The sequence below is a fragment of the Peromyscus maniculatus genome, chromosome 20 (assembly GCF_049852395.1).
Source record: "Peromyscus maniculatus bairdii isolate BWxNUB_F1_BW_parent chromosome 20, HU_Pman_BW_mat_3.1, whole genome shotgun sequence".
NCBI lineage: Eukaryota > Metazoa > Chordata > Mammalia > Rodentia > Cricetidae > Peromyscus > Peromyscus maniculatus.
In genome coordinates, this window is record NC_134871.1 from 56,109,140 (window position 1) to 56,134,663 (window position 25,524).

Genomic DNA, 25,524 nt, shown 5'->3' on the forward strand with positions numbered 1-25,524 from the left:
ACGGGACTTGTCAAATCATGGTAGCAAATAGAACAACAGATGCTTGGTGTTAGGAGTGGGCAGGTACAAGCTACCTTGGCAGAGACTGTTTCTCACAGGCAGCATGATTTGTGCACTCTGGCTGTTTTGGAAGTTGAGTGTTCTGGAGGCTGAATGTATGTAGCATAACAAATCTGAAATCAAGGTCCAATATGACCTATAAATAGTGAATGCATGAAGCATGTCCAACAGACAGTACCATAGAAACATTTACCAGGGATCCAGGTCTACTCCCAGGAGACATGCTAATAAAAAAACATCACACACCAAGCACAAGAAAAAAAAAATTAGTAGTGATGAGCTTTCTATGGATTGAATCTGGAATGTTCTTCTTAGGCTCCTGCTTGAGAACTTGTTCCAAGTGCTATGTTGAAGATTGTGAAGCCTTTGGGAGGTAGGGCCTGATTGGCAGAAGCAGATTGCTAGGGTCCTGCCTTTGAATTTTGCATGTGCTTCTATTTCCAGCCTTACTTCCATTTCCAGTTCTCTGCTTCCTATCTGATGCCACGTGAGCAGCTTCCACTCTATACTTTCATTGCAAAGAGTCAGGCCTTTCTATTCCACCTTCCTCTCTGAACCCTGAACCAAAGTAAAGCAACTCTTCCTTAAGTTGCTTTGTCAGATATTTGGTTACAGTGAAGAGAAAAGGAACAAGCATAGAAGATTATGTAGCAATGAATTTGCTGGAGAATTTACCTTTGAGGAATTAGAAGTTACAGAATGTCCTACCAAGCTTTGACATAATAAAATGAACACAATAAAAATTGACAAGTTGAGACAGATGGAATTCACAAAGTAGAAGCAGGGCATCATTAAGAACTGAAGAGCTCAATTATAAACAAATAAAATTGAAATAACGGAATTGGGAAATCTAGTCTATGACCATAATCTGAAGATCTCAGTAGATGGTTACACAAAAGTTTCTCCCACTTATCAGAAAGAACTGGGAGGCAGAATGAACATAGCAGGCTATAAGGAACACAGAATGGGATGAGGAGACATGGGATTCATGTGGCTAGAATTCCTCCTGCCTCCTTACTGAGAGTTCAGTGTCCAGGTCCACCTGAGACTCAGTTTCCTGGACTGTCTGCCCTGTTAGAACCTTGAATTCCTTTGCATTTCCCTTCAACAAGGGAGAGAGCTTGAGTTCAGTTCCTCATGTATTGGTTGTAGGTTCCTAGCAGGGATGCTGAGGGTTGAACTGTCCATATGGTAACCAGTGTTTCCACTGTGTGAACAGAAAAGTAAGTAGTTTGGATGACATGAGTTGAAACATTTGTTCTTCTGCTGCCTCAGGCACAGTATGAGTGATTGATCTGTTGGGACTGCTGGATTGGAGAACCGAGGAAGCACTTCTGTTGAAGGGGTCTGTTTGGAACATTATTTTAAGTAGGCAAAGATGTGTTACATTTGGTTATGCTGCAGGATATTACTTTAACTGTGTAAAGGTGTATTATATTTGTTTATGCTGCCTTTGTAAATGATGCAAAGATGTGTTACATTTGTTTATGCTTCAGAATATTTCTTTAACTATGTGAAGGTGTGTTACATTTGTTTCTGCTGCCTTTATCAATGATATAAAGATGTATTACATTTGTTTATGCTGCATTTGTGTGTTACATTTGTTTCACCTTGCCTGCCTAAGGCAGCTGATTGGTCTAATAAAAGGCTCAATAGCCAATAGGTAGGCAGGAGAGGGATAGGCAGGGCTGGTGGGCAGAGAGAATAAGTAGTAGGAGAAATCTAGGCAAAAGAAGAGAAGAAGGAGAAGAGAAGGAGAGGGGAAGAGAGAGGCACACCGAGGGCCAGAAGCCAGACATCTGCCAGCCAGCCAGCCATGGAGACAGCAGGAAAGTAAGATACACAGAAAGAAAAAAAGATAAAAAGCCCCAAGGCAAAATGTAAATAAAGGGAAACAGATTAAAATAAAAGCTAAGATAAGGCTGAGCATTCATAACTAATAATAAGTCTCTGTGTCGTGATTTGGGAACTGATTGGTGGCCTAAAAGAAAGCCTGCTACAGGTATCAAAGGTCTTTTTGGGGCAGCCATGGAGTAGGAGATGGAGATTCAGCCCACTCAGGGCAGTAGTCATGACTTGGAAGACACATGAGATCTTTCTGGAAGCTTCTTAGGGGGCTACAGATTCATATGTGCTTCAAGTGCCTTCTGCCTCCACTGTCCTAGACCTAGGACTGGGCCATGAGAGGTAAGAGGATCCTGTATCTGTGGAATCTGAGCCCTGAGAGCTCAGGAGCCATATCCAAACGTGACTAAGTTGCACCAATACCAGCAGGATTGTATTGCAAGAATATAGATTTATTTCTATGCATGCAGATGTTGACAGGAGCCACATCTCAAAGTTAGGCAGAAACAGGTATTAGCAATGCCTTCTGGCCTGAGGATGAGAGCAGAGGAGAGCAAACTGTTGAAATGGGAGCAGAAGTCATGAGTGGTTTGCAGAGGATCAAAATGAAAGGATTGTAAAGATGGGGCACCCTGCTCATCATCAATGACCAGCTGAAGAGCCTCTAGGGGACAGGCACATCCTAACAGTATGGCAACACCCTGTATCGCCAGCTCAAGACACTAGAAAACATAGCCCTCTGTTTGCAGAGAGGCATGGATGGGACACCTGTCCATGTGGTAAGGGGAAATGAGCTAAGGACATTCTCACTGTGCATAGCCCATGCATTTGGTATGTTGGAGAGGAATACCCTAGGGTCCTGTTGACTGAAGGTTGAGAGCAGAGCATTCATGATAAAGGATAATGGAAGGCTGGGTCTGAGAGGAGTTGAGGAAGGGACTTCAGGCCATGGTACTTAGGGGGTTGTATTTCTTATAGGGACTGGATAGATCACCCCTGTGCTGAGCTTTAGAGGTTCAGAGATGTTGAAAGTGTCATGTCTGTCCTTGTGAGAATCAGGGAAGTAAACAAGGTGATTATTCACTTTGGAAATGACCACACTTGTGGTATAACCTGAATTTTATAAGGATGGTTTTATCAACTTAATGGGGCCACATATTTCATGATAAACCTAGTATACAATGAAAATATTATAAGCCAGAACTGTATTTAAGGGCTGGGAAGATGGATCAGTCAGTAATGTTTGCTGTACAAGCATGAAGATGAGTTTGATCCCCAGAACCCACATAAAAAAGCTAGGTATGGTAACATGCTTAAGTAACACACATTTGGGGAGGCAGAGAGGTGGATCCCTAGTCTACTGGCAACTCAGTCTAGCCAGGTTAAGCTGAGAAACCCTGTCTCAAAAACAAGGTGGACCTCTGATCTCTACACATGCACACAGGCATGCACACACACACACACACACACACACACACACACACACACACACACACACACACACAAGCATGCACATACTTACACACATAGGAATATGCACCCACATACACAAATGTGTTTAATGTCCCTGATCTAGAGCACACCCCAGCTTGGCTCAGCCTGTCTTTACCAGGATCAGGACAATCAGAGGTGGCAGGTCCCCTAGGTCAGGACAATCAGAGAGACAGAACCCTCTAGCATAAATCCTGCCCTATGAAGAAGTGATGAGTGGCTCATCAGATTGGCTCATTGAATTTTGCCCTGACAGTGGAAACCCAGTGTAAATATGGGCATGCAGTATATATATGCCAATGCCATTATAAAGTGACAGAATACTAAATGAGACCTTGCTGTATGTGGGGCCATCTGTATGGGAATGCTTCTAGGAATGGACTTTCACTTGGGGCTAGGAGGGTGCCTGGGTTCTGGTGACTGGTGTCACCACATTCTACAAATTCATTGGCTTCATACAACACAACTCTATTGTTTTCTGGAGACTGGAAGCAGACAGCAAAGGGAGGCTGTTGTCTCCCTCTGAGGGCTGTTCTGGATTCTCTTGCTTTTGTTCTTTGACCTGGATTGGAGATGTTTCACTCTAATCTCTATCTTCATGGGCACAGACCATCTGCTGGCTGAGAATCTCTCTCCTGGCTTAAGATGTGGGTCATCATGAATTAATGGCTCCTCTAGTCCCATAATTTCATGTTTATTTCTGCAATGACCTTATTTACAAATTAGGTCATGTGATGAAGTACTGGCATTGATGACATCAGTGAATCTTTTTGTGGGATGCAAGTCGACCCTGGAAAGAATGAACTTCAGTCATTTCAGGAGTTCCTCCGGTAAGAAACTGGGGTGTCATAGATGCTGTGTTGACTCTATATCTCTTTAGTGTAGCTGGCTCTGTGGGCCAGTGTCATCCTCTGTCCCTTGCTATCTTGCCTATTGTTAGTGGTATATTTGGTGACTGCTCCCACCTCAATCCCAGTGACCTACTCAATATTCTTGCTGAAATCTTTACTTCTTGCAGAATGATACATAAATGCTGCTTTCTGGTACATGGGACCCATCATAGCCTGCTCCAGCCTTCTTTCTAGCACCATGATTTTGTAAAAATAGCAGACATGGGATTCTAGTTGTCTCAGGCACTGGGCTAGTCATGCATGATCTCATCTACTCTCCAGACAAACTCAGAAGGTGGATTATCTGCCATGGTCACTGGGTATCTGCTTGGAGAAGGGATCAGAGGTTCAGAGAGTTCAGGTTCCTTGGAAGTAGGATTTGTTGAACGGCAGTGTTACTCCTCAGGATCCACAGACAGAGACTCAAGGAACCCAGATGCAGAGCCCAGAAGCAGTTCTGCAACACCAATAGGCAAGCACTCTTCCACAAAAGACCTCAGGGTGCTAACATCCCCTAGACACTATCTTTGTGTCCTTTCTGTAATAGGCGATGCTCTCTCCAGCTTTATTGAGGTAGATTAACTGATCTGTCTAGTCTAGCTAGCAGCTTTCTCCAAGGATCCCTGTTTCTGCTGGAATCACAAGCAGGCTGCCAGCCCACCCACTATTTACATAAGGCCTGGGAATCCCAGGTCTGTCTGGTCCTCAGGCTTGCTTGCCAGGCTCTAACCACTGAGCTTTACTCCAGCCATCTTTTTCTATTCTTTTCTTTTCCTACTCTGTAGGATTGGGCTAACTATATTTCCAGTTCTTGACATGAAATATAAGCCTCGTCCTTTAAAAAAAAAAAAAAAAACAACTAGTGTATTTGTTGGATATTTAGGTATATGCTTATTCACGAGGCACTGTTTAAAAAGTTGTAATTTATTGAACTAATTATTTTTTAAATAAATGTTACTCTACTGAATATAATCATTAAAAAATATTTGGAACCTTGATTCTTTTGTTTAGTATTTTTAATTTCTGGAAGTTCTGCAAAAACATAATTTTGCATACCTTCAAAAAACTTTACTGTGATGGTTGTTGAAATAATAGAGTTTTTGTTTTAGAAAAAAATCTTGATTATCTTTTTAAAACTGGGTCTTATTAGGAAATTAATATATGCTACACACATAATATATGGGGCTGGTACCAGGAGCAGTAATTAAAGGGCGCAGCTGTGTGCACTGTGGCACGGTGGCAGCCCACTGCCCTGTGGAAAGTTCTTGCTTGCTCCCTCTCTCTGGGAGGGAGAAGTGTTACTTCCAGAGAGGTGTTAATTGTTGCTTTCTTGGCAGTTTAATATATAAATAACAGTCTATCTAGCTTAGCGTGGCTTTGGATTTATGCAGTGAACAAACACTGTAAATTCTTAAGTGGTCTGCACTTTGCACTTACCACCAGAGCAGTGTGTGACACAGACTGTGACCCGGAGAAATGGGGTGCTGGGCACAGAGGAAGTGGGGGTAATGGGGAAGAGAGCCCTAGGCTTTGTCCCCTTCCTGGCTCTGAGCTCCTCCTGTGGCTAAGCTCAGCTGGAGATGTCCTCTGGTGGAATGCAAGCTGAGTTCCAGCAGCAAAGAGCTGGACCAGTGGGGTGTAGACAGTTGAATGGAAGTGCAGAACCCAGCTTACATGTTTTCACCTTTGCAAGCTGGGAAGGACTTCACCAAGGGATTTTTTTTTCTCTAATTTCTGTTCCCACCATCAGAGAAGGTTGGAGCTTCTGCTGAACCACAGACACAGGGAAGGCCACCCGGTGCTGTATGGCTTCTGCTTGTCCATGTCTGGTGGGCAAGTACCATGTCTCAGGGCTTCTATAGTCACTGGAAAGGTGGAGCAGCCTGGTGTCTGCATTTCCTCTTTGTTGAAGTCCCTGCTGAATCTGTTGCCCATGGCTCTATGAGTGTCGGTCTTTCCTTGCTTGAACAAGTGGTCTGTCCAAACAATTCTCTATTTTTATCTTAATGTAAATTGAAAATGTGTGGTTGTGTTTATTTCTGGGGTATGGGGTGATTTTATGACTTACAAACAAAGTATGGAAGAGTCAAACAGACCAATAACCTGCCTGCCCCTTATAGAAAAATAATGACTATTTTGTAGTGAGAGTCCTCATACTAGGTTCTCAATAGTTTTAAAATGCATATTGTATGTCATTATCAATGGTAGTCATCATTCTGTACAGTGTATTTTCAAAGTTCCTCCTTCATCCTGTGTGAGACATCCACCCTTTAGATAGAATTTCCCACCCATTGTCCCCAAGTTCCTGGTAACTACCACTCCACTCTCAGCTTTTGGAAGTTCTGACTGTTTTAGCTTCTGCACATGAGTAAGGACACTGAACATTTGTCTTTTTGTACTTGAGTTTTTCATTTCATTCAACAGAACATTATTTTCAACAACATTGTTGCAAATTCTAGAACTGTCTTCATTTCTAAGGCTGAATAGTATTCCGTTGTGTGTAGGTATCATGTTTTGTGTATTCATTCTCCTGACATGGACATTTGGGTTGGTACTGTATCCTGGCTGTTGCAAATTAGAGCTGTGATGAACATGGAGGGGTAGACATCTTTTCAAAATACCAATTCAAATCTCAGAGTAAAGTTCTGTGGCATGACACTTTTCCTGGAGAGATAAATATGAACAAATACCTACTCACCCAAGACAGGGAATTGATCAGACCAAAGTAATGATTCCACTAGTGTTCGGTATGGTGAGACATGAGTTTACTGGATGACGAAGGGGCATCTCTGCATTGCTGAAGCACGTCTCTACCTGGGCTACCTATGACTTGAAGGCAGCTCCAAGGTTGGGGAATTCTCCTCCTGAGCAGTCTTTATTGCTTCTATACCCTTGGGGATGGAAGGGTCTGTGAGTATGATAAATTTCAGGAACTTTTTAAGACTTATGAGTTGTTTTCTTCTTGAATCTTCAGGAAATTCCCTTTAGAATTTTCAAGTTTTAAGGAATTTTCTCCTGGGATGGAATTTTTTAAATACAATATTATATTAACTGAGAATTTCACAGAATTTATTTAGATTATATCACCACTCACCTGCAGATAACTTTTCCCAGATCTGCCACTACCTTACCATTCCTTTCCAAGTGCCTGCCTTTTTTTTCTGTTTTATAACCCACTTCATCCATGTTGTGCTGGCCATATATGCAAGTGTGTAGGGCCATCCACTAAAGCGTGGTTGACCTACCAGGGGCTGCATACTTTGAGAAAGCTATCTTCTTCCTCTAAGCAGCCATCCACAGCTACTCAGCTAGGGGGTTGGGGCTCATGAGCTCCTACCCCCTCCATGCTGGAAAATGAATTGGCTTGATCTTGTTCAGGTCTTGTACAGGCAGTCATAGCTTCTGTGGTTCATGAGTGCAGCTGTCCTGTTACATCTGGAAGTCACTGCTTTGCTCCACTCCTGCCTGACCCCATGCTCTTACAATCTTTCTGCCCTCTCTTCTGCAATGGTCTGTAAGCCTTATAAACATGGGTGTGATATACATGTCCCATTGATGGCTAAGAACTCCACTGAAACTTATTAACTGACCTTTGATCAGTTGTTTCTTCATTAACCACCATCCTCTGCAGTAAGAAGCTTCTCTAAGGATTTGTAATAGCTGCACTAATCTATAAGCAGAGAGATACAAATTTAGACGGCAATTTGATACTATGTCTGTTTAGCAGAATAACAGCAGTAGATTCATCTATGGGGTCTGTCTGCACTCTCCAACCTCAGCTTCTTGGCCTGATTGCAGTATAAAAATGTGTTTCTTCTGGGGAGTAGGACTTATATTCAATATGAAAGAGGTTGGTTACTCCCACAACATCCATGCCATAATTGCATGTGTGGGCATAACTTGCCATGCCAGTCACTATTGTAGACAAAATATTTTAATTTGAAGGGAATTATTATACAAGTAACCAGAAGTAGAATTGTTGTGTTATGTAGAAATTTTGTTTTAGATCTTCAGTTTCTCAGCTTGGAGGTGCTAGTTTATATTCTTTACCAATGGTATACAAAAGCTTCCATTTCTCTGGATCCTCAGAAGTGTTTATCTTTCATTTCTGGATAGTAACTGTTCTAATAGGGGAGGTAGAATCTTACTATAACTTAATTTGAATTTCCTTCATTAATGATGTAGAACATTTGTTAATTTCATCTATTGATAATTTTTATATCTTTTTTTGCCTATGCAAATCTCCTGCCCACTATATTGGGGTTTTGTTTTCTTAATATTGACTTGAATTCTTTGCATGTTTTGGATATCAACTCCTTATCAATGTACAGCTTGCAAACAATTCCTCACAATCCATTGGTCATCTCCTCAGACTATCAACTGATAGTTTTATAGTTCTTTTATGTGCAGAAGCTTTTAAATTTGATGTCTAGGTTTTACTATTGAGGCATGTGAATTCTTGGGGTCAGATCCAAAAAAATATATATATATAATTTTTCAGATCAAAGCTGTTTGTCTTCCCCCCTCTCATATATATGTATATATATATATATATATATATATGTATATATATATATATATATATATATATTCCTAACTTTATATTTAAATCTTCAATCTATTTTGAGTTGACTTTATACATAATATCAGATAAGTTCAGTTTCATTCTTTTGCACGTGACCATCCAGTTTTCCCGGTACCATTATTAAAAAGACTATCCTTTCCCCCATTGTGTATTCTTTTTAATAATTTTATTTTTAGTGTGTGTGTATGCCATGGCACATGTCATGGAAGTCAGAGGACAACTTGTCGGATTTGGTATTTTCCTTCCACCATGTGAGCTGAAGGGATTGAACTCAGGTTGTCAGGGTTGGCAGCAAGCATCTTTGCCTGCTGAGCCACCTTGCTGAGCTCTCTTCCACTGGGAGTTCTTGTAATTTTGGCACTTACGTTTTTATTGGTGGGGGAAACTGTTTATTCTGATCCACTGGTCAGATTGCATTTTTAAAAAATAATGCTATAGCTATTAAATGATTATATATTTACAATATACTTTAAAATCAGGTAAACTGATGCCCCCTGCTTTGACCTTTTTTTCACATATGATTGTCTTGGATAGTGTGTGTGTTTCCATATGAATTTCATTTTTTTCAGTTTTGATGAAAAATAAGACTAGAATTTTGGTATCAACTACATTGAAGCTATAGATTACTTTGGGTGGTGTTAATGTTTTAACAATATTAATTCTACTCTATGAGGTCAGGATACCTTTCCATTTGATTTCTCTAATTTCTTTCATTAATATTCTATAGTCTACAATATGCCTTGTTTACATTTATTCCTGATTTTATTTTTTGTATCTATTATGAGTGGCATAATTCTTATGTCACTTTATTTTTTTGGTAGCCCATTAGTATATAGGAATCCTACTAATTATTTATGTATATTTTCCCATTTCCCTAGTGCAGGTATATTTACTATGCATTTTTCTTTTACATTTGATTTTATTGTGCCCACTATATTTTAATAGGCCATATTTCCATTTTTGTTTGTCTCAAGATATTTGAAATTTTCTTTTTTAATGCCTGCATTGGTTGTTCAGAAACATGCTATTCAACTTCTGTGTTGTGGACTTCCTGAAATTCCCCCCTCCCCAATTGTGACTTTGTTATTTATTGAGATTGTAGTAAAAAAGATATAAAGGTGTTGGCACTAAATTAGTCATCATAAATTCCTAAGTGACCTATTGTGTGAAATAGCTTGGAAAATGCTCTGTATGCTCCTGAAAAGATAAATATTCTGCTGTTTAATGGAAGGAATGGTCCCTTTATGTCTGTCCATTCATTAATCTAAAAAAAACTCTTCCACTCCAACTTTTCTTTGTTTTCTATCTGCTTGGTCTGCCATTATTGAAAATAGAGTATTGGAAGTCCCTATCATGTCTCTATTTTGATCTGTCACTTCCTTGATATTTGCTTTATATGTTTAAATGCTCCATTTGTAGGTTCATAAGTATTTACAACTGTTATAGTTTCTTAATGAGTTGATTTCATCTTCCATAAAGTATTTCTATTTTTTACTTTAAGTCTATTATTTTTCAGACCTGAGTTTAGCTACCCTTGTCATTTTTTGTTTCCTTGTGTAGAATGCATGCATTCTCCATCTCTTTGGCTTTAGACTGTGTAAAAGATTAAAAGCTACAAGTTAAGTGAGTTTCTTGTAGGCAGCTCATAGTTGGATATTACACCTTAAAAATTCTGTTCAGTCACTGTTTACTGTTTCATTGTGGGAAATCAATATATTTATATCCAAAGCTGCTTCTTACATAAGATGACTTTCTACTGTCACCTGTTTTCTAGTATATTTTTTGTTTCTTCCTCTTGCTGTCTTTTCTTGTGGTTTGATGGTTTTCCTATTTGTGTTATTTGATTCATTTCTCATTTTGTTTTATGTTTGTAGCAATTATTTTTTCTTTACAGTTACCATGAGTCTTACATGGAATGTTTCATAAAAACACATTTAAAATCTTTTAAAAAATGTATTTGTATGTGTGTGTGTGTGTTTGTGTTATGTGTGTGCCATCCAGAAAGATGGCATCAGATCCCCAGGAGCTGGAGTTATAGGTTGCAAGCTGCCTGATGTGGATGCTGGGAACAGAACTAATGTCTGCTGCAAGAGCAACACACACTTTTAACTGCTAAGCCATCTCTAGTTCCTGAAAGCACATTTCAACAACTTGCACTATGTAATTCAACTCTATTCTTTTACTCCCTTCCCATATACTTTATGTTTTTGATATTAGAATTTACACAATCTGTGTCCACCGCTGGACAATTTATTTATCAAGAATTAATGGAATTGTCTTTCCACCCTCATACTTAGAATAACACTGCATCACACACCACTTTGCAGCCCTAGAACATTCTGCAGCCCTAGAAACATCTCTGTTTCTCATCACCATTAAGTTTTGTATATTTGTGTTTTTTTATGTTGCCAATCACAAGGTTTTAGTTCAGCTTCAAGAACTTCCCTCAACATTTCCCAAGATACAGGTCTATTGGTGGTAAACTGCTTTAGACTTGCTCATCTGTGAAAGTTTGTATTTATCCCCTGTTTTTGAAAGACAGCTTTGCTAGGTAAAATATTCTTGGTTGGCAGATTTTCTCTTATCATTTTTGAATACTCTATTGTACTCTCTCCTGCCCTACAGGGTTCCTGCTGATAAATCTGCCTATGTTCACATCAATGAACCTTTCTATGTGATGCTATTTATCTATTTTTTTCTCCTTAGTGTATGTGTGTATGTTTGTTTGTGTGTGTGTGTGTGTGTGTGTGTGTGTGTGTGTGTGTGTGTGTGTACTTCTCTCTGAGCTAAATTTGATTGAAGATTTTTATGCCTCCTACACTTGGGCCCTGGCATCTGGCCTTCAAATTAAGGTCCAATTTAGCCATTGTTTCTTTAAATGTTCTCTCCCTCCCTCCCTTCTCCCCTCCCTCCCACCTTCTCTCCCCCTCTTTCCCTCTTTCCCTCTTGTAGCATAAATCTTAAAAGTTCTTATTAATAAAATCAAACTTGAGCCAGGTATTGGGGTGAACTGGAAGATCAGAGAGCCAGAACAAGCCACAGCTACCTCACCTTGTTGGATTCTCAGCTGGTCTTGCTTCCTCAGACTGGAGGCCTCTGAGTCCTCATCCAGAATGGGTTTCAGCTGAATTGTTGCTCAAAAGCCTGAATGCTTAACCAGCCAAATGCTTCTAGTTTCTGGTCCTCATGCCTTATATACCTTTCTGCTTTCTACCATCACTCCCTGGGATTAAAGGCTCGCTTTCTGGGATTAAAGGCGTGATGAGTCACCATGCCTGTCTGTATTCTTGAACACATGGATTTCTGCCTCTGGAATGCTAGGATTAAAGGCATGTGCTACCAATGCCTATCCTTTATGTTTAATATTGTGGCTGCTCTGTCTCTGACCCCAGATAAGTTTATTAGCATGCACAATATTTGGGGGAATACAATACCACACCCACTTCCTCTTTCCCTTCCTCCATCTTCTCTTTTTCTCCCTCTTCCTCCTGGAACTCTCTCTATGCAGGTTTTATCTCTTGACAGGTTTTATTATTAGTCTAAATCTTCATTCTTGTTTATTCTATTGCTTTTTTCTTTTTCCAAATGTACACTTTCAACTAATATATCTTTAGATTACTGTCATTGTTTTTGCTTGATCCAGTCTACTGTTAAACCAAGTTGTCTATCAACAGATTAGTGGATAATGAACATTTGTTTTACAAATATATTTACATATATATGAATACTATTTATTGCTAAATAAAAATGTAATCACAAATTTTTATGGGATAATGGAAGCACTTAGAATGTATAATATTTAAACAAGGCCACACAATACCAGAAAGAAAAAAAACGTTTTCCCTCATATGCAGAACCTAACCAATAATATGTATATAATAATACACATATAATATATACACATATATATGTATATGTATGTATATATACATATATATGTATAAACAAATGTACGTGTGGGCACAATATAATGTGTATAAAACAAGTCAGGAAAGAGTTAAATATTAGGGGATGAAGAAGGAATAAATGTAAGTCATAGAAATGAGATGAAAGAGTATATAAAGCCAACTTGTTTTTAATTCTAACTTTGTCATGGAATTTTTGGGTTTTTGGTCATGGATGAGTGAATTTAAATATACTTGAGAGTGAAAGTGTGAAATCCAATGTGAAGCTCCACAGCTTCAGAATGACTATTGTAACTGTATACAAGTTCACTTAGATGCATAGATTTTGCATCTGGTTGATTTTAGTGCATGATTTTTATTTGCATATTTTATATTAAACTTTATTCAAAAATAAGCAAAAATAAACAACAATAACCAAAAATACTTTCAGTTCAGACACTGTTTTTCATCCCTAGGATGTCCATTTGATTCTTTCTAATATTTCTTTTATCTTTGTCAAACTTCCTACTTTTTTCATGTACTGCCTCCAAATTTCATTTAAGTTTTGATTCAAATACTCTTTTTAAACATCTGCTTTTTTATTGTGTGTCTGTCTGTGTATGTGTGCACATGTGCACATGCACATACTCTACAGTGTGTGTGTGTGTAGGTCGGAGGACCACTGTGGTAGTCTGCTCTCTCCTTCCACTGGGTAACTCCTGGAGATTGAAGTTAGGCTTCATGGAAATGCACCTTTCCCTGATGAACAATCTCACTGGCCCTCCATTCTAATTCCCTTGTTTATTGAGAAGAGAATTTATTATTAATTTTTTTGTCAGTCATTTCACAGACTTCTATGCTTTTAGGATTCATTTTTGGAGCTGTGCAATAGTTTTTAGAGATGTTGTAATTCCCTGTGTGCTGTAGGATGTTCTGTATGGCAAATATGTTAATAAATAAAACACTGGTTGGCCAGTAGCCAGACAGGAAGTATAGGTGGGACTAACAGAGAGGAGAATTAAGGGAGCAGGAAGGGAAGGAGGAGACTGCCTGAAGCTGCTACCAGGACAAGAAAGATGTAAGGTACCAATAAGCCACAAGCCACGTGGCAAAGTATATATTAATAGAAATGGGCTGAATATAAGAGTAAGAGCTAAACAATGATAGGCCTGAGCTAATGGCCAAACAATTTAAATAATATAAGCGTCTGTATGTTTATTTTATAAGTGGGCTAAGGGACTGCTGGGGCTTGGCGGGACCCAGAGAGAAAACTCTCCAGCTACACCTGTGTTCCTTCTGTCACTGTGCTGTTGTCTATATATCCGAGGAAACTCTCTCCTGTCCAAATCTTTGACAGGGGCAGACTTTCATGATTTTGTCTAGTTGCTGGTTCTGGAAGGACCAGCTAGTGATCACTGCACAGGCAGAGCTCTCTGGGAGTTCCTAGTTGGGTGGGCTGTTCCCTTTGCTCTGATGCTGAGTGAGGTCGCTTGCAGGGCTCTATTGCCTGGCTGGCATGGCTGGCTGGGTTCTACTGCAGTAGAGATGATGACTAAGCACCCGAGTGGCTTTCAGCCATGCTGGTATGGAGATATCCTCACTGTTCAGGCAATCCAACTATTTGATACCTGCACATGGGCAGCATTGTAGGCTGTGCTCTGACAGTAGCTTGAGTCAGGGGCAGGTGGAAGCAGAGACAATGCTGCTCAGAGATGCCTAGTGGAGATGCCCCTCTTGTCAGGATAGCACCATGAGGAGAGTTTTTTAAAGTTTATCTGAGCAGCCATTTGGCTTCTTTGGTGAAGCAGAGCAGACCCAACACTTACTCAAAATATATAGTGGTGGGATCCCTGCTAGTGTGGGGTTGGTTAGATCAGTCCTGAGGCTAGCATGGGGATGATTGGATCAGTCCTGAGGCTGAGCATGGAGAGTAGCCTTGAAAGTACTCCAGGTAGATGAAACTTCCCATGCTTCTGAAGGCATCAGCTCTGCTTTGTGGGTGTCATATGGCACTGCTCCTGTTAGGAGCAGTCACATCACTGATACTCAGTGATGTTACTCTGACCTCTGACCTCTGTCTCTATTCTGTGTCCCTATCTGACCCTAGGATGTCTACCTGTGCCATAGCCTTCAGAATTGCACCTGTGGTGAGTCAGAGTATGCTCTCATATTGGAATGCTAGCTCTCTGCCTCCCCATAGAAACTATGGCCCAGGAAATCATCTCCATTGGACACTGTGACCTAGGGAAAGTGGAAAGTGATAGTTGTGGGGACATTGCTTTTCCTCTTCTAATTCAGATTTTCTTCAGTACCATTGACTATACAAGTCTCACAGGTTTCCTTCTGAGTGGTAAAACGATGTTATGATCCTTGTATGATTGCAAGTTAGGCTTTCTGTAGTGGTGAAGTTGGAGTCTGAGCCTTCTGACTGCTGTCTTGCTGACCTCAACAGCCTTTATTTCATTTTAGTTTTTTTGAGTTGGTCTCATGTTGGTTCATGGCCAAAGGTGGCCATGAACTTGCTATGTAGCTGAGGATAAACTTGAACTTCTGCTCCTCCAGCCCCAACCTCTCGAGCTTGGATATCACCATACCTGGTTTTTTAAAGTGGTGCTGGGGAACAGACTCAGGGCTTCAGGCATGCTAGAGAAATACTCTATCATCTGAACCACACCCAGCCCTGGCTCCTAAATTCTGTACTGAGCACCTTGGAAGTATCTGACTTGTATTTAGCTCTTTTAGACGTGACAGTGAACAAAAGTGACAGTAACCTGGTCCTTGTGGAGTTTAAACTCTAATGGAGACAATGATTAAAATAAACAGTGTGCTAGAAAATGAAGAGTTATAATTGCATTAGAAAGATTATAATTATATATGTGTGTCTCTTAATTATATTGGAAGTGTTATTGAGAGAATTAAAGGGAAGATGGGGAAGTGTAGGCGTGGCAATTTTTACTACTGCTGTTGCTGGGAAGTGTGCAGAAGTGGGAAGGTGTATGTGTACCTCCCACTTAAGTTCTAAAACTCACCCTATTCCTGGGCTATTGTTGTCCCCCTCCACCCTAGGCACATGGCTCCCTTGTCACCTCTTTCAACACTGATCCAAGATCACCATTTCAGGGATGGGGAGATGTTTAATCAGTAAAATGCCTGCTGCATGGCATGAGTACCTAAACTTGGATTCTCTAGTACCCATGTAAGAGACAGGCATTGTGGCACCTACCTGCAACTGTAGTGGGTAGCCATTCCAGCTGTGATCTTGAAGTTCCAACCTCCATTGAGGTTTCAGCAACTGTCACACCTACAAGGCGGGACCAAGGGAGGACCCTGGAGACCCGAGATCTGGATGGGCCAGCAAGCTCTCTGTTCCTGGACCCTAGATGGTGGAGGTTGACTGAGCAGAGCTCCAGAGAACACCACTGGACTGCGATACACCTTACCCCAGACCCCACAACCTACCTATCCCTTCATTTGTAAGTTACCCACTAAATAAATCTTCCTTTTAACTACATGGAGTGGCCTTAATAATTTCACCAATATTACTCTTAATCTCACGGTCATGAGTTCGTGCCCCATGTTGGGCACCAGATGTTGGTGAAATATAGGCATGACAATTGCTGAAACCTCAATGGGGCTTGGAACTTCCAGAACAAAGCTGGAATGGCTACCTACTACATGCAACCCCAGTGTGGGCAGATAGATCCCTGGAACTCATTGGCCAGCCAGGTTTATCTATCAGTAAGTGCCAGGTCCAGTGAGAGAGCTTCAATTAAAAAGTAAGGTGGCCAGCTCAGGGGAAAGACACCTGATGTTGGCCTCTAGCCTACACACACACACACACACACACACACACACACATGCAAGCATGCACACAGCACATATGCTCATGTGCTACACTGCTAATCATGCTATTCTATCTGTCTCTCTCTCCCCCATTCTCTCTCTCTCTCTCTCTCTCTCTCTCTCTCTCTCTCTCTCTCTCTCACACACACACACACACACACACAGAGCTGGAGTTCATCATTCATATCTTCAGTGATGTACTTGGCTCTGGAGAAGGTAGCTTGTTTACTTTCTGCTTGTGAATTGAACTTCTTTTGGTATAGTGTGCTGGTCTCTCCTGGCTTCTGTTGGCTGTTTACTGCTTCTTACCCTTTCTTGTCTCCTAATAGAAGCAGTCAAAGCTTTGGCTTCCCTTCTGTATTGATTTACTGGAAGCTCGTAAGTCTTGCAATTTCATTATTTAAAAATTTTCTTATTTACTTTATAATCTTTTTATTTTACCCATGATTAATTCAGAAGCATATTTAAAAAGAGTTTCCAAATATGTGCAGTTTCTCTTGTCATTAATTTCTAATTTGCTTGGTTTTGCCTGAAAATTGGTCCATATTATCATCCTATAGAACTCAATTAGGATTGCTTTATGGTTTAGTGTCTGCTAATTTAAAAAAATACTCAACACATTTTTGGAAATAATGTGCAATCTGTTGTTTTTACTTTAGTTTTATGTAGTGGTTAATCTTGTCAACTTGGTTGTCCTGGGAGACACTCACAGTCACCTCTTGTGTATCTGGGAGGGTTTTATCAGGGCACTTAGTCATGTGGGTTCTGACTTAACAAGTGAATATTGAGTCTACTGATGGCATACTCTATTGGGAGGTAGTATAACTGAGGAAGCTGAGGAATAATTGAATGGGTGGGTCCTGGTACCAGCCTTCAATGGTCACATTGCCCCAATTCCTTTCTGTCTTCCTTTTGCTTCTTGGCTGCCACAGGTGGGCAGCTTTCTTCACCATGCCCCTCCCCCAAGGTGCCTCTACCTTGCTTCTTGCTTTGCCTGAAAATGATAGAGCTGATCCACCCCAAACTAAACTGTGATCCCACACAGTCTCTTCCGTTTTAAATTGTTTCTCTCAGGGATTTGTTATAGGGATAAATATTCTGACTGACAGGTTGGAAAACCTCACTGAGTGTGATGTCCAAGTATCCAGTGTGTTTACTAACTTGGATCTCCTTCCTTTGTTAGTAACTACATGAGGTTTTCTTCTATGACTGAATATTTTTCTGTAGGTTTTATCTTTATGTATTTTGAAGCTGTTTTTGGATAGCTGACTCCTGTTTGGAATTGTAATATATCTTGTGTCAGAACATGGTCAAAAGAAGGACCCACAGTGGACAAGGCCTTGGGCAACTGTGAGAGAGGCTCCAGGAAGAAAAGGCAGATGGCCTCTTACCTCAGGTGCATTTTGTTCCCAGGTTTGTTCTTGGACATGATTTCGTGCCTCCTGCTGAACATTTACATTTAATTAATAAGACATGTGTATTCTTGTTGGATGTCAGAACATAGCTATAGGACCCAATCTGGTCAGTGTACCCCAAATCTGGATAAGGCCTTCTGCCTTGCTTTCATGCTTTCCCCAGATATAACCTATAGTATATCCCAGGCAATTGTGTTTAAATTGGTCTATCCTGAAAAAGTTTAGGGAAAGGGCTGCTGTGTTAATATTTAGTATGGGCTTACTGGCGTTTATTTACGTGTTTTTCTGATCATGTTTTTCTGAACTCCACCTTCCTTGTATCATTGATTTTTTTGTTACATTTATATGGTGATATTTTATTTGTGCTGAAATGTGATTTTATTTGTATGTTAAAAAAGTTGCCTGGAGAACAGTGAGCCATAAGCGGGAGTCAGTCAGTGGTAGCACACAACGTTAGTCCGATTACATGGCAGTCAGAGTCTCTGTGGTCAAGGACACATCCAAAGCAAGGTGACCTGAACTTTTAATCCCAGTATCAACCATAGAGACCTGGAGGTCTGTATAGACAGGCAGTGAGGAGGAAATCATGTGGTTGGGTTTAGAGCCAATGAGAAGGCAGTACAGAAAGGCAAAAAAAAAAAAAAAAAAAAAAAAAAAAAAAAAAAAAAGGACAGGACACATAAAGAAGGTCTCTCTCTGAGGGGAAGGACGACAGCGAGTGTAAGCTAAAGGTTCTGGTCTCCTGGGCTTTTAACTCTGTATTTGGCTCTGCATTTCTTATTTACTAAGACCGTTTAGAATTTTGTCTACACATTTGTGTATAAAAAATACACTAAAACTGAAGTAAGATTGTCTGCAGCATTAGGCTGTAGTCTGCCCCATTCTGTCAGGTCTTCTGCTGTTGGACTTTCCTTTGTGGACCTGCCAGCTCCCCAACAATAATAATAACAATAACAATAATAGTGACACTGAAATTTATTAATTATGAGAGCTTGGCCTCTAGCTTAAGCTTGTTTTACTAGCTCTTATAACTTAAATTAACCTGTTTATATTAATCTATGTTCTACCACATGACTTTTTACCTCTCCTTTATTCTGTATGTCCGACTCCTTCTGTTTCTTGCTGGTGTCTCCCAGGTGCGTAGATTCTAACCCTCTGAGTTTCTCTCTTTGCTTGGAAGTCCTGCCTAACCTCTCTTGCTTAGCTATTGGCTGTTTAGCTTTTTATTAAGCCAATAACAACAACATATCTTTGCACAGTGTAAACAAGTATCCCACAACAGTCCTCAGATCCCAGGTCGAGCAGATAAGATCTGCACAGGTTGTCGAAAGTCAACATCTTGCTTCATTTAACCTTGTGCCACTCTGTAATGGCAATTTGTATGTTTGAGTATGTTTCTTTAAATCCAGTTTCCTCCTATTATTATTTTATTCATATATATTTTCCTTTGGTCCTTCCTACAGTGAGAACTTGTAAGGTTTCTTGTGAAAGTCAATCATCTTTTTTAAAAGCCAATACAGATCTTTGTCTTTTAATGAATGATTTTTGACTAATCTTATTAATGTAATGAATAAGTCTAAATTTATGCTTCTCAGCTGTGGTGGTTTGAATGAGAATGTGTCCCATATGCTCAGGCATTTGAACTCGTTGTCCCTGGTTGGTGGTGCTGTTTAGGAGGAACATGAAGACTTGCTGGAGAAAGTATACCACTGAGGTGAGCTTTGTGAGTATGTAGCCTCACCTCACTTCCAGTTTGGAATTGAATGTGTGAGCTCTTAGATTCCTGCACCAGATGCCTGCTGTCATGCCTCCCTAGCCATTTTAGATTCTAGCCCCCTGGAACTGTAAGCTTAAATAAACTCTTTCTTCTAGAAATAGCCTTGATCAGGGTTCATGACAGCAACAGAGAAGAAAACAATAAACCTGCTTTTATATCATATTTTTTCCTGACTTTCCATTTTCCTTTAACTGCTTTTATATTTATTGTTTTTTATTTTATTTTATTTTACTTACTGCACTCATCTTTACTACTGCTTTGGAATGTTTTGTCCTTCATATGTATCTTAGTTGTTACTTTAGAATATCTTATTTTATCTTTTTGAAACAGGCTCTTGATGTGAAGCCTAGGCTAACTTGAAACTTTTAATCCTCCTGTAAAGGTCTTTCGAGTGTTGGGATTATAGACCAGTACATCTGACTAGAACATTTTTTTTTATTGTTTGTCTGTTTTTTGAGATAAGATCTCACTCTATAATCCAAGCTGGTTTGGAACTCATAGTAATCCTCCTGCTTCAGCATCCTTCCTGCTGGGATTATAGACATGAGCTACCACCCTCAGCTAGGACATTTTACTTTTTAGGAAAAAAATATATATGCCATAACCATGAATGAAAAATAGATCATGAATTTGAAGGAGAGCTGGGCGGGGTAATATGGGAAGATTTTGAGAGAAAAGGCGGGGAGGAGAAATGTAATTAGATTATAATCTCAATAATAAAATGTGAAAAGTTCTATTTTTAATTAGCTTACAAAATATTAGGTTTCCACTTTTTTTCATCTCTCTCTAGTTCTGGTTAACCTGACCCTGACACTGTGCTCTCCCATCCTCTTGCCCCGTTCCTGCCTAAGTCTTTTACCTCCAGTATTCCCTACCCACCTTCTTTCACATTATAAGTGCTCTACTAGCCCCTTTCATTTTTCTATTAAACACAACAAAGTCAAATGCCCTCTCCTTCTCCTCGGAACCCACGAGGATGTTGCACTATTTAGCTTCCATAATTATGCTTCACATATCTGCTATTCTGCCCATTTTTTTTTATTTGATCAATTCTCAATCTTCACCTTTAAACCTTCTAGTTATGTTGCTGCTCCTCCTTGTGTGGTTATGTGATGGTTTGAAAGAGAATGAGCACCATAGTCTTGGACATTTGAACACTTGGTCCCCAGTTGGGGGTGCTGTTTGGGAGGAGGTTTAGGAGGTGTGGCCTTGCTGGAGTAAGTGTGTCACTGGGCTTTGAGAGTTTACATACTTTCACCATTTCCAGTTTGCTGTCCCTGCTTCATGCTTTCAATTCAGGATGTGAGCCCCCAGCTTCCTGTTTCTTCCACTGTCCTGGCTGTTTTATTGTCAACTTGACACAAATTAGAGTTATTTGGGAAGAAGTTCTATTTAGAAAATACCTCTGTAAGAATGGCCTGTAGGCATGTCTGTAGTACATTTTCTTAATTAGTGATTGATATGGGAGGGACCCAGCCCATCCTGGGCAGTGCTATCCCTGGGCTGGTGGTCCTGGGTGCTATTAGAAAGCAGACTGAGTGAGTCACAGGGAGCAAGCCAGCAAGCAGCATGCTTCCATGGCCTAAGCTTCAGTTCCTGGCTCTGAGTTTTTGCCTAAAGTTCCTACAACAACTTTGCTTCATGATGGACTGTGATGTGGAAAGGTAAGCTGAAATAAACCCCTTTCTCCACAACTTGCCTTGGCTATGGCATTTCATCACTGCAGCCATCCTGTTATCTCCTCTGTACCTGTGTGGACTCTAACCTCCTGGAACCATAAGTCCAAATAAACTCTTCATTCTGTGACTTGCTGGTCTTGGTGTTTTAGGACAGTAATGGAAAAGTAACTAGGTTTTCTGCAGCTCACCTCTGTTGTGGGTTGTTTTTGCTCTTTTGGCTCTTTGGGGGAGCCCACCACTCAGCTCCCAAATAAATCATACATGGAGGCTTATTCTTAATTATAAATACCTGGTCTTAGCTTGGCTTGTTTCTAGCCAGCTTTTCTTAACTTATCCCATCTACGTTTTGTCTCTGGGCTTTTTCTTTTTCTGACTTCTGTATATTTTACTTTCATTCTTACTCCATGGCTGGCTGGGTGGTGGGGTGGCTGGCCTCTGATATCTTCCTCTCCTTGTTCTCTTGCTCCCTCTCCCCTCTTTTCCAAGATTTCTCTCTGCCTGCCAGCCCTGCCTATCCTTTCTCCTGCCTTGCTATTGGCTGTTCAGCTCTTCATTAGACCATCAGGTCTTTTAGACAGGCACAGCAACACAGCTTCACAGAGTTAAACAAATGCAACATAAAGGAATGCAACACATTTGCATCATTAAAAACAAATGTCCCACAGCATAAACAAAAGTAACCTTAAAATAATATTCTACACCACAGCTCTATTGAGCCTCAATTGTCTGTTTACTCTCCCCTCTGCTCTCCAGTGCCTTTTGTATTTTCCAATTCCTTCTCAGCATGGGTTTCTTCCTGTCTGAGGTAAATTCCTTAGAATTGCCTGTTGACATGTTGACTGATGGAAATTATCCTATTAGGTGCCTTTGTATCTGAGGATGTCGGTGCTTCAGCTTCAGAGTGAATGATAGCTTTTCTCAGCACACAGTTCCACATGCAGCATGCTGGCTGCTGCATCCTTTTCCCGTGGCCTCTGCCATTGCTGCTGAGAAGCAGCATTCGGTCTCGGCTTTGCTCCTTTCTGGTTGAGACTTTTTTTTTTCCCCCTCACTGCGTTTACTAGCTTCTGTTTGTGTGACATTCTCCTGTAGCTCAACTGTGACCCATTTGACTGTGGAGAGCTTTCTTTTTCATGTCATTTTCTGGTATCTGACCGCTCCTGCCTCCCTTTGATCTCAGAAAATTCTTAACAAATATCAAAAATGAAGTGGTTCGTATTAGATATGGGGCTGGCTGGCGTTTTGTCAATTTGATGGAACCTCGAGCCATTTAGGAAGAGAGAATCGCTGTTTAGAAGTGCCCCCATAAGATTGGCCTGTGGGCAAGCCTGTGGGGCATTTTAATGATTGCTGATTGATAAGGGACATTCCAGTTCACTGGTGGGAGGTTCCAAACCCAGGGCAGGTGGTGCTGTGTGCTAGAAGAAAACAGGCTGAACAAGACATGAAGAGGAAGCCAGTTAGTAGTGTTCTTCCAGGGCCTCTGCTTCAGTTTCTTCCTCCTGGTTCCTGCCCTGAGTTCTTTCTCCTCCTGATAGACTTCAACACCATAAGGTGAGATAAACCCTTTCTCCCTAATCTGCTTGGGTCGTGATATTTTATCACAGTGATAGAAACTTCAACTAAGACAATTACTGTTTTCAATTAATTAGGCAATTATTATGGATGTAAGTGTGAGTGTGCCCTGGTGCATGTGTAGCGAGCAGTCAGAGGTCAACTTTCAGGAGTCTTTGAGGTAGGCTCTCTTTTTTGTTAGAGCTGTACTGTGTAGTCCAGGTTTAGCTGGCCTGGGAGCTTTGGGTGAGTCTTCTCTACCCCACCCCTCTCCCACTGTGGGTGTGTAAGGCCTACAACACATCCCATCCAAGTTTTTTTTTTTAAACATGTGTTCCAGGAACTGAACTCAGGTCATCAGGCCTATATGGCTAAAGTGCTACCCACGGAACCACCGCAGACCTCAGTACTTTTTTTTTTTTTTTTTTATAGTTATGACAGAATACCTGAGAAGAAGCACCTTAAGGAACAAAGAGTTTCTTCCTTTTCTCTTTCTTTGTATTCTAATATGGTAGGTAGTGCACTGTGGCTGGAGCAGGAGGCAGCTGGGCACATCGTGTCCAGAGTCAGGAAACAGAGTGAACAGGACATAGGATGAGGCTGTAAAACCTTAAAGCCCACGCCCAGAGATATACTTCCTACAGCAAGGCTCCACCTGCTAAGGATTCTGCAACCTTCCCTAGCAGTGCCAAGAGTTGGGGACTCAGTGTTCAAACAGCTGAGCCCACGATGTCTTTTCCCTGTATCTCAACTCTGCAGAACCGGACTAGATGTGCCCACCAGCACCACTCTCTCTTCCTCTTAGTTGTTTGTCTTTTATGAAAGCTGCATCCATACATATTGTCTTAGTGAGGGTTTCTATTGCTATGAAGAGACACCCTGACCATGGCAACTCTTATAGAGGAAAACATTTAATTGGGGTGGTTTACACTTTCAGAGGTTTAGTCCATTATCATCATGGCAGGACATGGTGGCATGCAGGCAGACTTCGTGCTGGAGAAGGAGCTGAGAGTTCTTACATCTTGATCTGAAGGCAACAGGAAGAGGACTGAGATACTGGACTTGGCTTGAGCGTATATGAGACCTCAAAGTCCACCCACACAGTGACACACTTCCTCCAACAAGGCCACACCTACTCCAACAAGGCCACACTTCCTAATAGTGCCACTCCCTATGAGCTTATGGGGGCCAATTACATTCAAACTACCACACTTACACATGACACACCTCATTTTAGTTCAGGGCTCTGTGTATCATCTGCTAAAAGCCACCACTCAGTTTTAATTTTTTTTTTTAAATAATACTTTTATTAATTCTTTGAGAATTTCATATAATGCATTTTGATCATATTTACACTTCCCCCAGCTCCTGCCAGATCCACTTCCACCTCCCTACCCACCCAACTTCATGCTCTTGTGTGTTCTCTCTCTCTTCATTGAATTTAATTGATGTTGTCCAAATACTCTTGGGTATGGGGCCTGCCCCAGAGAGTGGTTGGCCTACCAAGGACCATGCCTTTAAACAAAACTGACTCTCCGTCTCCCAGCATCTATCAAATGTCAATAACTTCTGAACTAGGGATGGACTTTATGCCCCATGTCATGCTGGGATCTTGTCTGGCTTGAGCTTACACAGGTGTTGTGCATGCTATCCTAAGCACTGTGGGTTCATATGTGCACCTGCCTTCCTGTGCTACTCAAACACTGTTTTGTTCTATTTACCTATTGCCCCTGGCTCTTACAATCTTTCCAACAGGTGAGGTATGACATAGATGTACCATTTAGGACTGAGCATGCCACAGTCTCTTATTCTCTGCACCTTGACTAGTCATGGTTCTCTGAGTTAATCACCATTTACTGCCCAAAGAAGTTGCTCTGATGAGGGTTGAGAAATGTGCTCATCTATGGGTATGGTGGCATCAGTAGGAGTCAGTGACAAGGTACCTTTTGCTTTTATTTCTAGAACTGCTTTGTTACTTATCAAATCTACCGCGTCATTTTTATAGTTTCTCATACCCTATACATATTCCAGATTTTTATCTCTGAGAACACATCTTGGGCATTTGTCTTACATTTTTAGCTTGTTTAATTGCAGTTGCTAAGACCTCATGATGGGTTTCTCTGGCCTGGTGCTCTGCTGGCTGTCACACACAAAGCCTGTTTTTGTGTGATTTTTTTTTTCTTGATCACAGTTCATCATTATAACCTGATGTGTGAGTGACTTGAGGCCTGAGTAGAAGGCGTGTGGCTGAGGAGAATTTTCTCTGCATTAGATTCTACTTGGGGCACTGGGTCATCACTGGCTCAGACAGGACAGCTCTAAAATAATTTGATACTTTCCTCACCCCTTTTAACACAATTGGTATTCAAGAAAAAAAATCTGCTTGAGAACCGGCTAGGGGTTTCACATCACCATGGGAGTTTTGTATTTTCTATGCGCTTGGCAGCAAGTCCAAGGGGAGAAACTACTTTATTAAATTTTTGCTTAGGTCTTTGTGTGTT

General features: G+C 40.8%; 1 long non-coding RNA gene across 2 annotated transcripts in view; it reads left to right on the plus strand.

The window, feature by feature from the left end:
• Window positions 1-25,524, plus strand: part of LOC121824388 (uncharacterized) — a 116,068-nt gene that overhangs the window by 42,074 nt on the left and 48,470 nt on the right. The window contains exon 3 of one of the 2 annotated variants that reach the window (XR_006066272.2): window positions 4,123-4,337. The exons of the other annotated variant lie outside the window; for it this stretch is intronic. This is a non-coding gene — a long non-coding RNA (uncharacterized LOC121824388). Of the gene's footprint in view, window positions 1-4,122; window positions 4,338-25,524 lie in introns of those variants that run through there. 2 annotated transcript variants of the gene reach the window in all.